Genomic DNA, 15986 nt, shown 5'->3' with positions numbered 1-15986 from the left:
CACTTAAGATCTTGCAAGAGAGATTAGTAGGATAGGTGTACTTTTCACAATGAAACACGTAAACATGTTATTCAACTGAGAAATGCATGTAATACTAAGTTCTATCATCCATAAACTGTCATGGACATTCCACTGGACAGTTTGTTACAACAGATATGATAAAGTTATATTTAAAAAATCTGAAATCTAAACTATTAAGGTTTTATTTCTCTTTAGATTTTTGGATTTGTAGATTATTGTTAATTGTGTATACATGTGAATTAAAATAATGTAGAAAATAGAGAACAAAGAATCAAAACTCACAACCATGATTTGAGACAAGATATGACCTAGGAAACCTTTCGGGAGAAAACCCTGCTAGAAGGCGAGGTTGCTCAACTTTCTTTCTTTGAATAGAAAATAACTGCGAGTACAAAGTAGTATGTCTTGTGGCTCGTGGGCTACTACAGTGCACAAATCCTTTTTGTGTTTTCTATCTCCTATCCCTCTTGACTATTTTTGCTCATTTATGGAACAAATGCACTCAAAAGAATGGATTATGCTTTTGGAAGATGTTTGAAATATGGCATAGTAGTATGGGAAACATCTCTGCAAAGCTTGAACACTACATCAAAGCTAAAGCACTATTGTTCCAACTCCATACTAGAAAATGGAAACAACATCTAAGAAGACAAAAGAACAATAAACTTCCTCAATAGAATGTTTTGACAGTGAATCATGGAGAACAGTTGCATATTTGAAGACTAAGAGGTCGAGGTTATCAATCATTGAAAGAGTTGTTGGTAAATTAAAGAGTCACTAGCTCATAATAATGTCAACGCAGTTTCTAAAATATTGGGGAGTGGCAACATCATGATAACATTATACTTCATCTTTTGGTAATAATCTCAATCTCGAGACATACAAAAGTAACTTCGGTCCTGAAAAGAATATTTGAGAAGTCAAAAACAAATTGAACAATGAACATTTAGAAACAATGAACAATGTTGATGTTTCAATGACTAATATGTGTTCTACAACTTTTTGAAGGCAATACCATTGGAAACTGTTAAGTCCACCTAAGACAAGGTACAAACAACAAGAAGATTGGTCATGGAGGATAAGTTAACAAGGCTCGATACATGCCACATAATTCATTTGTCACTGCAACAAAGACAATGTAGCTTCAAATAGTCATGGAGGTTAAATAATGCTAGAGACAGAAGCAACAAAAGTATGTGAACAACAAGTAGAAGAATGAAGCAATGTCTAAGTGTCAAGACTTTAAGGTAGTCAAAGAAGTAGCATGAATGAAGACCAGTTCTATATGTAGCGGGGCATTTTCATCATGAAGGATACCATCAACTTCGTCCATCATTCAGAAGTTTATCCTTTGATACAAATGTTGTACAGAAATTTATATATGACAAAGTAAATAAGCATGTTTAGAATGCATATGATTTATCATAGCCTATGCATGCTTAGTCAAAACATTTTGAAACTGAGTCTAGTTCAAACTTCATAGTATATTTGTCCATCATCAGAACACCTTAGAATTGTTCAGACTTTGTTCTCTAGATATGTATGACCTATGCATCAAAGGATGTTGTATTACTCATTTATTCAATTCAAAATCTCTTAACTGTGAAGAAAGAAAAACAAGAGATCTCTTCAAATATATATAAAATGAAAGCAAGTGTGACGACATCAAGCCAAGAGAAGCATAATTTATATAATCTTCTTTAGTTCTAGTCCCTAGAAGTCTTCATCCTAAAGTGTCATGTGATCGACATCTGAACCATGGTATCAAGCTATTGAAGCTACAATGGTATGTAAACCATATTACTTGTAGCTATAAAGGTAAAGTTATTATACTCCAAAACTTCATAAATGCAGGAGTTAAGCACATACTACATGTTCAACAAAAAAGAATTTCAAAGGCACCTAGTATAACAAGCAATCGATATATCAGAATGTGTTGCTCATTAAATGAAGAGCCATAATCTCATGAGAATATGAGTACAACAACAATTCATTATGAATCTATTACTATGTGATATCTATGCACACAAGTAGACAAAGTGGCAAATTCGAAGTTTTGTATCAAAGCTCAAGCATATATCATGCCACCAAAGTCAATTATGGACAATGATCATTAATACAATACATTGGACAACTAGAATACTCAACATAGAGAGATCAATCAAAGTTCAACACAGAAATCCAAAGCAATTTTTTTGTTGAAATTTGATGACTAAAAAAGTTTCCAACAATCCCAACCCGGTTTTAATTTCACCTTATCACTCCCCTTCAGTTAAATGCCCTTGCCCATAAACATACATTCAACATGTAGAATTCTGGAAATGAAATTTTCATATTAAAACACATGAGACTGTCAACACATGCTGAAAATAAATATGGACATAACCATACCAGCAACACATAAAAATACACAGATTTTTGGTCAACTTAGACCCAGGCAAAACCCCTTCAATCTTCTCTGAGGAAAACCTATTAGAGAGCTCTTCCATTTCATTTATCTTTCAAGTTCAGGAAAAATACATTTGCAGACAAAACAAAAACAACAAAATACAAATTATCTCTTCAGCCCAAAACTCCTTGAAAATCATGCCCACTTTACCTCGATTTTTGTGCCCACTTGAAGCTGAAAATATGTATTGTACATATACGACTGTATGGATTGTACCAACTGTACGTATTTCCGTACCGTTGTATGGACTGTGGATTTTTTTTTCAAAAACTTCTCTCGAACGACATGCAACTCACAACATTCAATGTTGTTCGTACTGTACCTTCTTTTGTCTTCTAAACCTTGATTTCCATGCCCAACTTTGCCCAGAAATCACTCCTTCAGCGTGTTGCAACAAATTTCTCCTTCAAAACTTTTCTCCAGCTCTCAGCCTCCTTTCTCCAATCTGCTCATGAAGAATGAATGCAATCTCTCTTTTCTTTTCCCCCTTTTGTTTTCCTAAATGACTTTTGGGCAACCCTAAGATCTAATGGCTCAGATTCATTTAGATCAAGGGATGAGAATAAATGTGCATTTAATTCTCACTTTCTATTTTTTAACTCACCCATTAAATAAAGTACCCACATTGTACTTTATGTCTAAAGTCACTTTTCACTTTATAATTTAACATTGAATTTACCACTTATAAAGTCACTTTCACTTTATAAAGTCACACTTAGGAAAATAACTATTTTGGACACTTTTCCCTAGGTAGGGACTAACCCATGGGAAACCACTTGTCCAAGGTACATTAAAAATAAACACTCCCTCTTATAGAGGAAAATGTTTCTCACCACACCCATTTTGTCCCTAAATTGGACATGCTGTCCTCTTGGCAAGGACTTTGTGAGAACATTGGCCACCTTCTCATCTGTTGATATATACTCTAGCTTCACTGCCCCCTTCTGAACATAGTCCCTGATGAAATGATATCTGATGTCAATGTGTTTTGACCTGTCATGAAACACTGGATTCTCCGTGAGTTTAATGCAACTCTGATTATCATAGTGAATAACCGTCGGTCTCAACTCTTGATCAAATAGGCCATACAACAACTTGCAAAGCCAAATGGCCTCACAATTAGCTTGACTAGCAACCATATGCTCAACCTCAGAAGAGCTCAAAGCAACTGAATTTTTCTTTCGATTAAACCATGACACAACTGCCAAACCCAATCCGAAGCAACACCTTGAAGTGCTTTTCCTGTCAGAAGCACAACCTGCCCAATCTGAATCTGTGTAACCTACCAACCTCACTCCATCTCCCCGCCTATAGTCCAGACCATAATCAACAGTCCCCTGCACGTAGCGAAGAATGTGCTTTGCAGCTACCCAGTGCACCTTCCTGGGCTCAACCATGAACTGGCTAAGTGTGTTCACTGCAAAGCATATATCTGGCCTAGTGTTGACCAGATACATCAAGGACCCAATAAGCTGCCTATACAATGTGGGATCCACCAAACTAGAATCTGAAGCATGAAGCTTCTTCCAGTTGGTGATCATAGGTGTAGACATGGGTCTACAGTCTGCCATGTGAAATCTTCTCAACACATCCACAACATACTGCCCCTGCCCCAGAAAGATATGCCCCTCCTCCTACCACACCTCAAGCCCCAAAAAGTAATGCATTAGCCTAATGTCCTTCATCACGAACTCCATAACAACATCCTTCTTGCGACCACTATTCAGTTTCACCGCCCCAGTAATGAACAAGTCATCAACATACAACATAAGAATGAGCAGATCATCCCCTACAACAATGTAGTATAGGTTCGGATCTGCATCACTCTTCGTGAAACCCATCTGTTGCAAGTAAGTATCAATCCTCGAATACCAAGCTCTCAGAGCTTGCTTAAGTCCGTAGAGTGCTCGCCTCAATCGACATACATGCGTCTCCTGCCCAAGTACCTCAAAGCCTTGTGGCTGCTCAACATACACCTCCTCCTCAATAAATCCATTCAGAAATGTGATCTTCATATCCATCTGATGGATCTGCCAACCCATTTCTGCAACAATAGAAATAAGGGACTGAATAGAAGTGTACTAATCTACGAGAACGAAGGTCTCATCATAGTCAACCCCCTCTATCTGTGAGAACCCTCTAGCCACAAACCTCACCTTGAACTTCTCAATGCTGCCATCCACAACATGCTTGATCTTGTAGAGCCACCTGGAAGTCACAACTGACTTGCCCTCAGGCCTAGGCACCACTTCCCAGACATCATTCTTAATGATAGAGGCATACTCCTCCACCATAGCCTCTCTCCATACCTCCTGGTTGGCAATGTCCTCATAGCTAGTAGGCTCAGAGTCAACAATGTTGGTAGCCTTAGCGACATAACTCCAAAACTGCTCAAGTGGCACACTCTCCCTGTTCACCCTCTTCGGAGGACCAAAAGACTCCGCTTCCTTCAAGATGTCTTGAAGCCACTTGGGCCTCCTCTTCCCTGAAGAAGCTTCCCCATAGGGAACCTCATCCTCTGCCACCCAGTGTGGTGAACCTGAAGGTCTGCCAACTGACCCTGGTGTGCCTGTACCAACACTTGTCCTCAAAGAACCTGTACTGGCACCTGTGCTTGTGTTAGCTGAAGTGCCATGTGAACTATGTACTAGTGGACTCCCTAAAGAAGTGCTCGGTGAACTCGCCACTAGTGCCCCGAATGTCACTGACGCTGAAGTACCTCCTGTACTAGTCGATCCAGAACTCTGAGGTCATGCTCCCTGTACCTGACCTCCCTGTTGAGGAGAAGCTTGTGACTCTCTCTCATCATACTCCCATGATCTCCGATAGGCCCTCTCCTCCTCGAACTTCACATCCCTCCTAATCACCACTCTCCGTTTAGAAGGAATGAAGATCCGATAGGCCTTCGAAGTCTCGTTGTAACCCATAAAGATACCCTTCTCTGTCATGGGTTCCAACTTCGTCCTCTGCTCCTTGGGGATATAAGAATATGTGAGACATCTAAAGATATGAAGATGTGCCACATGAGGCTTCTCTCCAGTGAGAGCTCCTCCAGAGTCATATTCCCCAATACTCTGTGAGGACTCCTATTTTGAAGATAAACAATAGTATTGCAGGCCTCAACCCACAAAAACAAAGGCAACTCTTGATCATGAATCATCGCTCTAGCAGCCCCAACAATAGCTCTGTTCTTCCTTTTAGACACCCCATTCTGCTGGGGGTTGTAAGGAACCGTGAACTCTCTCCTAATGCCCTCATGTGCACAGAAGTCAGAAAACCCACCATCGGTGCACTCACCACCATTGTCTGACCTCAAGACCCGAATCTTCCTACCTGTCTGCTTTTCTACAAGAGCTTTGAACTCTTTAAAGCGACTGAAGACCTCCCCCTTGGTCTTCAGGAAATATATCCGAGTCCTCCTAGAGTAGTCATATGTGAATATAACATAATACTCATAACCACCCAAAGACACATGAGACATATGACCACTAACATCAGTATGAATCAAGTCTAGTATACCTGTAGTTCTGTTGTTGCTCACTGGGAATGGTAACTTGGTGTACTTGCCCAAAGCACACCCTCTGCAGACCTCATAATGCTCGACAATGAAATCAGGAACTCCAATAGTGATCTCCCTCAGTACTCTCAAAGCTCCATGATGCATATGCGCCATCCTCTGGTGCCATAACTTGCACAAGTCTTTACTACTGGTGGTACTAGTGTGAGTGCTACTAGATGTGCTACTCACCAATGCTTCTGCCGACTAAAAATTGAACCTGTATAGTTTCCCAGAGCGGACTCCAATCACTTTGCTGAAGTGATGGAAGCTCCCATGGGATGCATCAATACCTTCCCTCCTAAGAAAGTGATGTCAAAACCCTTCTCCATAACAGACACTAAAATCAAGTCCTTCTTCATCCCCGGAACATACAAAACATCCATGACCTTCAAAGGAGGCAAAGACTCCCTCTCAAATGTCACAGTCCCCACACCAATAGTTCTCACAATGCGGTCATCTCCTAGTACAATCTCAATAACAAGTGCCCTCTCTGCATGCTTTGAAAAGAACACTCGTGCACCTGTCATATGGCAGGAAGCCCCGCTATCTATTGACCACACATCGGATGATGTACTCCTACTAGATGTAGAAGTAATAAATGCAAAGTCCTGGTCAAACTGTGAAGCAAACTACTCCACTTCTGTTGAAGTTGTAGTACCCTTCTTCCCCTTGTTCTTCCTCTTAGGACACGTAGCAACATAGTGTCCCATCTTTTGACATACCCAACATCTGACTTTGGACATATCCGTATCTTTCTTCTTCTTCTTCTCCTTTCCCTTAGCTCCATTTGATGAGGCCCCTTTCTTGGCCTTCCCTTTGTTCTTCCCCTCAGATGTCAAGGCTAGATCCTCCTCATCTGTTATCTTCACCCCACCACTACTAATGTTCTCTATCTCATTCTGCACACAATCATCCCAGAATCTGTCCCAATTGGGAAGATCTCCCTAGAGGTAACAACATCTCCAAAGACCTCCCAAAACTTAGGAAGTCCCGCTACAACTATCCTGACTAACTCTGTGCGTGCAACTATCTCACTAATAGTAGTCAAATCACCACGTACCTGTTTGACCCTGCAAAGATAATGAACTACACTTTCAACCTTTTTCATCCTGATGTTCTTCAGTTGTTCTTTGAGTACCATATTTCTGCTCTCATTGGTACTTTGATAGAGAGTGGTTAGAGCTGTCCACATCTGATATGCATATGTGTTTCCTCTCACTTGAGGAACCACATGATCCTTCAAACTGTCCATCAAAATCCTTTTTGCCTTTGCATTATTTTTTGTGAATTCAGCAAGTTCATTTACAACAGTAGGAGGTACAAACTGCTGCCTTCTCAAACACTGTCTGAATTTTGTCCTTCCAAACGACATAGTTGGATATCCCATCCAGTCTGTCCTCTATCCTTAAGAACATGGCCATGACTGCTGTCCAAAATTTAATAAACCAAGAAAAAGGAGAAATGAACTTTCCAGCATACCTTGCTGTCCCAAAAGTTCAGTCTGTGTGAAATTTCATCTTGCTGTCCCAAAATATCAGTTTGTTGTCTAAACTGAGTTTGTTGTCCAAAATTTCAGTTTGTTGTCCAAACCACTGTTTGCTGTCCCAAACTACTGTCTACTGTTCAAACTACAATTTTCAGCTTGTAGCTCTGATACCATGTTGAAATTTGATGACTAAAAAAAGTTTCCAACAATCCCAATCTGATTTTAATTTCACCTTATCACTCCCATTTAGTTAAATTCCCTTTCCCATAAATATACATTCAACATATAGAATTCTGGAAATGAAATTTTTAGATTAAAACACATGGGACTGTCAACACATGCTAAAAATAAATATGGAGATAACCAGACCAACAACACACATAAAAATATACACAAATTTTTGGTCAACTTAGACCCAGAGAAAACCCCTTCAATCTTCTCTGGGGAAAACCTGTTAGAGAGATCTTCAATTTTATTTATCTTTCAAGTTCAGGAAAAATACAGTTGCAAATAAAACAAAACAACAAAATACAACTTATCTCTTCAGCCCAAAACTCTTTGAAAACCATGCCCACTTTGCCTCAATTTCCGTGTCTAATTGAAGTTGAAAATATGTATTGTACGGATACGATTGTACAAAGTGTACGTATTTACATACTGCTGTATGGACTGTATGATTTTTTTTTCATTTTTTTTTCAAAAACTTCTCCCTAACGGTGTGCAGCTCACAACATTCAATGTTGTTTGCATTGTACCTTTATTGTCTTCTAAACCTTGATTTCCAAGCCCAAATTTGCCTAGAAATCACTCCTTCAGCTTGCTACAACAAATTTCTCCTTCAAAACTTGTCTCCAACTCTTAGCCTCCTTTCTCCAATATTCTCATGAAGAATGAATGCAGTGTCTCTTTTCTTTTCCCCCTTTTGTTTCCCTAAATGACTTTTGGGCAACCCTAAGATCTAATGGTTCAGATTCATTTAGATCAAGGGTTGAGAATAAATGTGCATTTAGTTCTCACTTTCTATTTTTTAACTGACCCATTAAATAAAGTATCCACATTGTACTTTATGTCTAAAGTCACTTTTCACTTTATAATTTAACATTGACTTTACCACTTATAAAGTCACTTTCACTTTATAAAGTCACACTTAGGAAAATAATTATTTTGGACACTTTTCCCTAGGTAGAGACTAACCCATGGGAAACCACTTGTCCAAGGTACATTAAAAATCAACAGATTTAATATGGAATTTAATGCAGGATTCTAGTTCTATTGCAAAAACCATAATCAATGAAGTCTACTATTCAAAGAGAATATCACCAACATAGACCACAGAGGTATCACCAACATTAAGTTCTTGAGAAACGACCACCAATAGTTGACAAATGTAGATCATAGACCAACACAGAGAAACAAAGAAAAATCCACATGTCTTATGCATAAAGGAGGATTCATAAAGACGATCAAATCTTTTTCAAGGGCTTCGCTAGGGGAGAAATACCATACCACGTGCATTCATATTGGGAGATATATATTGAGGAAAAAATTACATAATATACTTAGCATATAATAGGGGGTAAAGGGTTTTTATATTTGTAGGTATAAAAAATGCAGCTCAAAGTTAATGAAAAAATATAAAGGGATATAAAAAAATGTTAATGAAAAAATGGATACCTACAATATCTAGTGAAGGTAGTGGTTTTCAAATTGGGAAAGTATATTAGGTTCTTATTGCTAGGGGGTTAAATAATATGACTTTTAGAGGTATTTTCCAATATGTAGTCAAATAAGGGGTATTGTTTAGTATGCCACGAACACATGTGATATGTCAGAGGTTCATTGAGTGAAGCCCTCGTGGAATCTCTACAAATATATCTTGGATATCTATATTGTGTGAATCGACCTCAAGCTATTCTCAAAATGCAGAGACTAGACAAATATCCAACCAAGAAAATGAAGGGCCAAAGAGACTTGAGTGACTTGTAATATAAGCATTTGCAGCATTTGCTAAACTGAATCGAATTGGGATGAAGAATCTCAAATGGTAACATAGAGATAGAAGAACAAAAAAGTCCTAGAGGTAACACAAAGATGACAAAGACAGAGACAACATAAGACAACAGAGGATAAAGAGCATACTCTAAACAGGAAATGGTAACACATAAGTCTAAAACGAATGATTGACAGAAATAAGAAGATGTGTCAGAAGAAGATTAGAGGTCAAATGAATTGCATATACATTATAAAAGTTGAATGAGGCAGAGGACACTCAAAGGGATTGTAGTGTAGGTGACTGAGGTGCCAATTGAATAGGTAATGTCAGGACAAGTTAGATTTTTATAGTGACAGATCATGCCAAAATAAGACCAAACATTGGTCAAGTTGACTTAAGGAGTAATGCAATTTAGACCAATAATGATCGAATGGATGTACGTACAAGAAACATTGTGATTAGTCATAGGTATGTCAGGACAGAGAATCATAGGACATTAAGACTGTCAAAGGTGTGCGTTGGAGCTAGATGGATGACACACAACCTATGAATTGAAACAAGAAGAATTTATATGTTGAGTTACCAAAACACCTGAAAACTATGAATAAATACTCAAATTTTGTGTAGTTGTTGTGGTATCGCCTGAGAAATGAAGTATAAGCCAAATTCAGACTTATTTTATAAGATTCGAACAAGATTTCAAATATTTGGTTTCAAATGTTCTCTCTCTGGTTAACGACTAGATAGTAGCAAAATGAACACTAAATTATGGCTCAAAATCTAAAGATGGGTGCAAAATTCATATTACTGAGGGTGTGAAATTGTTTAAGCATTCAAACTATAGAAATTGAAGTTAGCAGTCTTGAAGACAAGCACGAAGGTTTCAAGTTATGAGACATTTCTCTGGCTAACGACAGAAGCTCAATGAACAATAAACCATGATACAATTTTTTTTTGAAGACACTGTCTCTGATAAGTGAAATTCTATGTCTCAATGCTTTAAATTGTCCCTAGTATCAATGATAGACAATTTTTCGAAGCATGAACAAAGTACAGAAGACAACCAAAACCATTACCATGACCAAATGGAGTGCTAAAGGTTTGATTTTTTTTTTTGATATTCAAGTTGAGGAAACTAGTAGTGATTGAAGGCATTGAATACAAAACTTAGATATATTCAGAAGGGTGGTTAACGTAGAAATCAAGCAGGTTATGGAAAGACATTTCCTTGGGAACCCCTAATGCTTTCCATGTCTACAAAGTAAGGACGAGGTATAAGTGAGTTGGTGGTCCTTTGTTTAGTTTAGTTCAAATTTCATTATTCATGACAACATCAGTTAGTGTCTTTTCTCTCACTTTATATACATCTGAAGTATATACAATTCGAGCATGAATATCATAAAATTACACGACGAAACTCTATGGAAACTTTGCAATGAGGACAAAGACATTTGAAACAAAGACTTAACAGTGGCATATGTGTGATGGAGTTGATGATAAGTCTCGTCTTTGACATTGCATGAGAACCTTAGTATAAAGACTCAAAGGCTCATAGGATTGGTTATGTTTGTTGTAGTACGAATAAGAAACTGCAACTTGGATCTCTTACAACCGTTTGTACACATATTCACTATACATTGATTTCAGTTGCCAAGGGACTTTAATCGATTTGATACAATCTGTCAAAAACAATGTCGACAGACCAAACATTGCTAATGTAAAATCTTGTTGTGTGATGCTTACAAGTCCTTATTAAACACATATCATTTATTCTTTATTAAGTTGGAGAATCATTGTTAAGAGGCAGCATGAGAGTCTACACATCTGGAATGTGTGCAATCACTGGACATCCCCTGAATCCCTTGCTATTGATGTCAAAGGGGAAGGTAAGATGAGATGAGAAGAGATGATTCTCAAGAGAAAAGAGGAAGAATCACAGTGTTGCCATCAATGCCAAAGGGGAAGATTGTTGGTGTTGTTGTCATTGATGGCAAAGGAACAACAAGAACATCTAAGTATACTTAGTATGCTTGATGGCTTGGTATGCTTGATATGTTGATTACTGTCTTGATGATGTCGATAAATGCAAAATTTGTGATGCAAAGGGAAATGACAATGTTGTTGAGGTTGTTGATGCTAGTTATGGCTTGATGCATTGTAATTGTTAACTGAGAGAAATGTTTGCAGAGATGTTGCAGAAATAAGTGTTGAAAAGTTTGAAAATTTCTAACACGAAATTCTACCACAGTAACTGATTTATTTCTCCTACTTATTTTCCACAATAAGTTATGTACAAAACCATCTAGTAAACATCAAAATAAATTCTACTGCAGTTGTCACATAATAGCATAGAGAAAATAACGGTGATATACAAGCACAAGAATCAATCACACCAACACAGTTAATTTTGGACAATAGTGCCCGGAAAAACCCAATGCAGGAAAACCGGTGCAATAGATGAGGGTTTATTTATTATTCTTCAACAAGAAGCTCTTTACAAGGAACAATTTTACAGAATATAGAAACACCTCTGAGAGAAAACCTTGAGACAATTTTCCTCCTTGCTCTGGAGAAATTTTGACACCTTGGAGACCCTCCAACCTTCACTGCATCACCTTTGTGTCACTTCTGCGCGAGTCCTATGTGAGGATTGCGTCCCTCGCTACGTTGTCTCTCTGATCTTCCCTCTGATGCTCTGCATCACCTCCTCCTCAGTCTCTGACTGATGCTGATACTCTCCTCTTCCTTGACCATGCAACTCTCCCTCTGAAATCGAACTCCTTCTCCTTGAGAATCGATTTCCCTCGGGTTACTGAGTATTTGCTCGGTGTGTATCCAAATGAATCTCAAGTCTTCTCTTATACTTTTCCTGTTGATGAATCAACGTCCGATATTAAGTCCCTAATCAATGACTAAAATTAAATTAGACTTGATCCTCATCTCTTAGAAGCTGCTCACCCATACTTTTTTTTTTCTCCGTAAATACTAATTCTATTAAAAAAAAAGGTGAAAAAATATATACAATGAGGTCAAGACCTCAGAGGTGGCCGAGGCCATTCCTCCACCAAAAATTCTGAGACATAACAGTTCAGGCCTTCAGCCAGATTTACAATACATACTTCCAAACCTTGACTTTGGTCCTTTACATACTGACAAAATTTACCAGGACTCCTATCATCATAACCTTCATTGACCACAAAAATAGAGTAGCAACTGGCATAGCCATTTTTAAGACAGAAAATAAAGCCTGTGTTGGCTATTGTGACTGCCTGGAACATGAGAATGGACCAGACATAGACAACTAACTTCAGACTTAAAGACATAAGACCAAAATTGCATAGCATATCAGCTAAAAGGCTACCCGGCAGAAAGGAGCTGTGATTAATCTTCATGACCTGGTAAAGCTGGCGTATCCTCTTTGACCTGACTAGTAGAAGCTACCCAGGTCACGAGACCGTCTTCGTCCAATGCCGGCGCACCTCCATCAGGATTAGTAACCAAATTCAAAATACTAACTGCTCTTTGAGATGGCCCGCAGACTAAAACATCTTTCTGAGTTGGATCAGGCTGCTGAGGCGCTTCCGAAACAGGGGCATCCTCTTGCATGTGGTCCGCATGAAACACTATCCCTGTCATGTCCCCTAGCATAACACTATCATCCTGAGAATGTGAGGAGGCAGAAGGAGTCGAACTGAGCTGGCTGCTCTCCTCCTCTGAGACAAATATAGTAAAATTTACTGTCACCACAGGCCTGTTGAGCCGACTTTGGAATGTAAACCTGGAGGTCTGGTATGAATTATTCGGGATAAACCTATCGTGATCCAGAGGCAGAGAAGAAGGAGGAGCTAAGGCAATGGGAGCAACATTCTGAGGAGCAGGTCGAGAAGGGCGACCTCTGTTCCCTGAATGACTTCCACGACGCGGGATTCCTCGGCTACGAGGCATGAATACAGAGGCAAAAGAACTGGGAGAACGATTGAAACAGAGCAGACCAGAAATAGAAAGAGCGCTGAATAATTCAGGGCGATCCCAGAGCCAAGCTAACATCCCAACACGAAAGACCAGACAAGAGATCTGAAACGGCTTTGCTACATAATGAACAGAGTCATTAACTGCGACAGGAGCATTGAGCGGATCCATGCCTATGAGCCAAATTGTGTACAGTGCAGCCATGCTTGCATTGATGATAAACCAAATTCGAGACTGTTCCGAATTTAATACCTCTGCCTTGAACTTGATACGCCATCCTACGACGCGTACCCTGCTTCCCTTCCGCCTGCCATCCGTCAGGCCAGATGTCCATTTGGCGGATTCCATCATTGAATGCCGTTGGAGTCACCCGCATCCGGGTCTGCTCACCCATACTTTCATTAATACCCATTAATATTTTTTTTTTCCTAAGTTTAGACTTAGGAACCCCATTAAAAATATTAATCATTTTAATAAAATACAATCTGGGTGGAATTTCTCCAAATGATTTATGGGTCTTGGAGATCTCATGTGTTCTAGCCCCTGCACAAAATTTTGGAGCTAGAGCACATCCGATGCTACCCAAAATCAACAGTCCCGCTTAGTGAGGTATGTGCAACAAAAGTATCTCCCTCTTAATATGTTGCATCATGCTACCCATAGCACTGCTACTGCTAGCTGCTGCATTGCAACTCCCTGTACTATCCGCTTCTGCTACTGAAATAGATTCTCAACCATCCCCATCTTCTCCTTGAAATAAACAAACTTTGTTCTTCCTAGAGCCTTGGTGAGAATGTTTGCCACCTGTTCTCCTATCGGAGTGTACCGTAACTGTACTGCCCCTTGTTGGACACATTCTCTGATAAAGTGACACTTGATGTTAATGTGCTTCGACTGATCATGAAAAACTGGATTCTCGGAGAGCTTGATCCAACTATGATTATCACACAAAATATTAGTCGCTTCCGTCCTTCTCCTGAATAGATTCACTAGCAACTTCCTAAGCCATATGGCTTCACACGATGTTGTGCTAACTTCCATATATTTAGCTTTAATTGAGCTCAGAGCTACGAATTTCTGTTTCCTACTAGACCAGGAGGTCATTCCTGATCCAATGTTGAAACAATACCCAGTGGTACTTTTCCGATCTACTGAACTTCCAGCCCAGTCTACGTCAGTGAACCCACTCTGCTTGATGTCATTACCTCGGGTGTACATTAGTCCATGCTCGATTGTTCCTCGTATATATCTAAGAACATGCTCGGTTGCTGCCTAATGCGCCCTCTTTGGTTCCACCATGAACTGACTGAGGGTGTTGACGGTGTAACAAATGTCTGGCTTGGTATTGATCAGATACATCAGGGACCCTATGAGTTGCCTGTACAAGGTGGGATCGACTTATTTATCTTCAGATGCATCAATCTTCTTCCAATTGGTAATCATTGGAGTAGCCAAAGGTCTACAGTCTTGCATTCTGAACCTTTTCAAAATTTATGTAGCATATATCCCTTGTCCAAGGAAAATTTCACCCTTCTACTGCCAAACTTCCAACCCCAGAAAATAATGCATCTACCCCAAATCCTTCATGTCGAATTTTGTAGCTAGGTTTTTCTCGCTGTCTATGATGAGCCTGGATGAACTTGTTAGAAAAAGGTCATCCACATATAACACCAGAATTAGAGGCTCATTCTCTACAATCAGATAGTAGAGGTTGGGATCTGCGTCACTCTTGATGAATCCCATCTTCTACAAGTAACCATCAATTCGACCGTACCATGCTCTAGATGCTTGTTTAAGCCCATACAAGGCTTTCTTCAACCTGCATACATGAGATTTCTTCTCATGTGTCTCAAAACCCTCTGGTTGTTCAATGTATACTTCTTCTTCTATCACCCTGTTCAAGAACGTAGTTTTGACGTCCATCTGGTTAATCTCCCACCCCATTTATGCTGCAAGGGATATCATAGATCTAATAGAAGTATACCTGGCTACTAGGGCGAAGGTTTCTTCGTAGTTTATCCCTTCCTTCTGAGCATAACCCTTAGCCACGAATCTGGCTTTGTATTTTTCCACACTGCCATCTGTAGTATATTTGGCCTTGTAGATCCATCTTGAACCTACAACTACCATGTCCTGAGGCCTAGGTACCACTTCCCAGACATCATTGACCATTATGGAACTGTATTCCTCCACCATAGCATCTACCCATACTTCATGCTGAACGACCTCTTGAAAACTAGAGGGTTCTCCGACTTGAGCCACCAAGGCGTGGTACCTATCTGGTTGTCTAAGCTCCCTTTTCTCATTCCTAGGAGCTCCAACAAAATCCTCTACATCCCGTAGTATTTGTTGAAGTTCTCGGCTCGTTCTTCCACTGGTAGTGGGCAGATCTATTTTCTCCTCCTCTTCCTGATACTCTAACTGTTGTGATACATTTGGAATTTTGTCTTTTGGAGAAATATTGGTGCTGGTTTCTACTGGTCGAAGTGGCTGGACCAATGGATCATCC

This window comes from Pinus tabuliformis, chromosome 4_2 (assembly GCF_031772625.1).
Source record: "Pinus tabuliformis cultivar Carrire ecotype Pingquan chromosome 4_2, CPIR1, whole genome shotgun sequence".
NCBI lineage: Eukaryota > Viridiplantae > Streptophyta > Pinopsida > Pinales > Pinaceae > Pinus > Pinus tabuliformis.
The sequence above is the reverse complement of the archived record's forward strand: the minus strand, read 5'-3'. Positions refer to the sequence as shown.